At 51.1% G+C, this 3,094-nt stretch overlaps 1 long non-coding RNA gene across 1 annotated transcript; it reads left to right on the forward strand.

The window, feature by feature from the left end:
- The first annotated feature begins 338 nt into the window (after positions 1-338).
- Positions 339-1,658, forward strand: LOC140915305 (uncharacterized). Its single transcript, XR_012160129.1, has 2 exons — positions 339-561; positions 1,143-1,658. It is a non-coding gene; the product is annotated as an uncharacterized lncRNA (long non-coding RNA).
- The last annotated feature ends 1,436 nt before the right edge of the window (positions 1,659-3,094 follow it).

Here is a 3,094-nt window from a genome sequence, read left to right on the forward strand (position 1 = left end):
AGGTGACCATGATGGAGTCCCAGAATCGCAAAAGAGCTCCAGCATGGACTGAACGGGAGGTACGGGATCTGATCGCTGTATGGGGAGAGGAATCCGTGCCATCAGAACTCCGTTCCAGTTTTCGAAATGCCAAAACTTTTGTCAAAATCTCCCAGGGCATGAAGGACAGAGGCCATAAGAGGGACCCGAACCAGTGCTGTGTGAAACTGAAGGAGCTGAGGCAAGCCTACCAGAAAACCAGAGAGGCGAATGGCCGCTCCGGGTTAGAGCCCCAAACATGCCGCTTCTATGACGAGCTGCATGCCATTTTAGGGGGTTCAGCCACCACTACCCCAGCCATGTTTTTTGACTCCTTCAATGGAGATGGAGGCAACACAGAGGCAGGTTTTGGGAACGAAGAAGATGATGATGATGAGGTTGTAGATAGCTCACAGCAAGCAGGCGGAGAAACCGCTTTTCCCGACAGCCAGGAACTGTTTCTCACCCTGGATCTGGAGCCAGTACCCCCTGAACCCACCCACGGCTGCCTCCTGGACCCGGCAGGCGGAGAAGGGACCTCCGGTGAGTGTACCTTTTAAAATACTATACATGGTTTAAAAGCAAGCATGTGAAAGGATTAATTTGCCTTGGCATTCGTGGCTCTCCTGGATGTACTCCCAAAGCCTTTGCAAAAGGTTTCTGGGGAGGGCAGCCTTATTGCGTCCTTCATGGTAGGACACTTTACCACTCCAGGCCAGTAACATGTACTCGGGAATCATTATACAACAAAGCATTGCAGTGTATGTTTGCTAGCGTTCAAACAACACCCATTCCTTATCTCTCTGTGTTATCCTCAGGAGAGTGAGATATCATTCATGGGCACCTGGTTGAAATAGGGTGCTTTTCTTCAGGGGATACTCAGAGGAGCCCGTTCCTGCTGGGCTGTTTGCCTGTGACTGAACAGAAATGTTCCCCGCTGTTAGCCACGGGGAGGGTTGAGGGGGTAGCCACGCGGTGGGGGGAGGCAAAATGCAACCTTGTAATGAAAGCACATGTGCTATGTATGTAATGTTAACAGCAAGGTTTACCCTGAAAGAGTGTAACCACTGTTTTATAAAATGTCTCTTTTTAAATACTGCTGTCCCTTTTTTTTTCTCCACCAGCTGCATGTGTTTCAACGATCACAGGATCTTCTCCTTCCCAGAGGCTAGTGAAGATTAGAAAGAAAAAAAAACGCACTTGTGATGAAATGTTCTCTGAGCTCATGCTGTCCTCCCACACTGACAGAGCACAGACGAATGCGTGGAGGCAAATAATGTCAGAGTGTAGGAAAGCACAAAATGACTGGGAGGAGAGGTGGGGGGCTGAAGAGAGGGCTGAAGCTCAAATGTGGTGGCAGCGTGATGAGAGGAGGCAGGATTCAATGCTGAGGCTGCTGGAGGACCAAACCAGGACACTCCAGTGTATGGTTGAGCTGCAGCAAAGGCAGCTGGAGCACAGACGGCCACTGCAGCCCCTGTGTAACCAACCGCCCTCCTCCTCAAGTTCCATAGACTCCACACCCAGCCCCCAAGAATGCGGTGGGGAGGCCACCGGCCAACCAGTCACTCTGCCACAGAGGATTGCCCAAAAAAAAGAAGGCTGGCATTCAATAAATTTTAAAGTTTTAAACTTTTAAAGTGCTGTGTGGCATTTTCCTTTCCTCCTCCACCGCCCCTCCTGGGCTACCTTGGTAGTCATCCCCCTATTTGTGTGATGCATGAATGTGAAGCAACAATGACTTTATTGCCTCTGCAAGCAATGATCGAAGGGAGGAGGGGAGGGTGGTTAGCTTACAGGGAAGTAGAGTGAACCAAGGGCCCGGGGTTTCATCAAGGAGAAACAAACAGAACTTTCACACCGTAGCCTGGCCAGTCATGAAACTGGTTTTCAAAGCTTCTCTGATGCGTACCGCGCCCTCCTGTGCTTTTCTAACTGCCCTGGTGTCTGGCTGCGCGTAACCAGCAGCCAGGCGATTTGCCTCAACCTCCCACCCCACCATAAACGTCTCCCCTTTACTCTCACAGATATTGTGGAGCGCACAGCAAGCAGTAATAACAGTGGGAATATTGGTTTCGCTGAGATCTAAGCGAGTCGATAAACTGCGCCAGCGCGCTTTTAAACGTCCAAATGCACATTCTACCACCATTCTGCACTTGCTCAGCCTGTAGTTGAACAGCTCCTGACTACTGTCCAGGATGCCTGTGTATGGCTTCATGAGCCATGGCATTAAGCGGTAGGCTGGGTCCCCAAGGATACATATAGGCATTTCAACATCCCCAACCGTTATTTTCTGGTCTGGGAATAAAGTCCCTTCCTGCAGCTTTTGAAACAGACCAGAGTTCCTGAAGATGCGAGCGTCATCTACCTTTCCCGGCCATCCCATGTTGATGTTGGTGAAACATCCCTTGTGATCCACCAGAGCTTGCAGCGCTATTGAAAAGTACCCCTTGCAGTTTATGTATTCGCCGGCTTGGTGCTCCGGTGCCAAGATAGGGATATGGGTTCCGTCTATGGCCCCACCACAGTTAGGGAATCCCATTGCAGCAAAGCCATCCACTATGACCTGCACATTTCCCAGGGTCACTACCCTTGATATCAGCAGATCTTTGATTGCGTGGGCTACTTGCATCACAGCAGCCCCCACAGTAGATTTGCCCACTCCAAATTGATTCCCAACTGACCGGTAGCTGTCTGGCGTTGCAAGCTTCCACAGGGCTATCGCCACTCGCTTCTCAACTGTGAGGGCTGCTCTCATCTTGGTATTCATGCGCTTCAGGGCAGGGGAAAGCAAGTCACAAAGTTCCATGAAAGTGCCCTTACGCATGCGAAAGTTTCGCAGCCACTGGGAATCGTCCCAGACCTGCAACACTATGCAGTCCCACCAGTCTGTGCTTGTTTCCTGAGCCCAGAATGGGCGTTCCACAGCATGATCCTGCCCCATTAGCACCATGATGCATGCATTGGCAGGGCCTATGCTTTCAGAGAAATCTGTGTCCATGTCCTGATCACTCACGTGACCGCGCTGACGTCGCCTCCTCGCCCGGTATCGCTCTGCCAGGTTCTGGTGCTGCAT

The sequence above is a fragment of the Lepidochelys kempii genome, chromosome 7 (genome assembly GCF_965140265.1).
Source record: "Lepidochelys kempii isolate rLepKem1 chromosome 7, rLepKem1.hap2, whole genome shotgun sequence".
Lineage (NCBI taxonomy): Eukaryota > Metazoa > Chordata > Testudines > Cheloniidae > Lepidochelys > Lepidochelys kempii.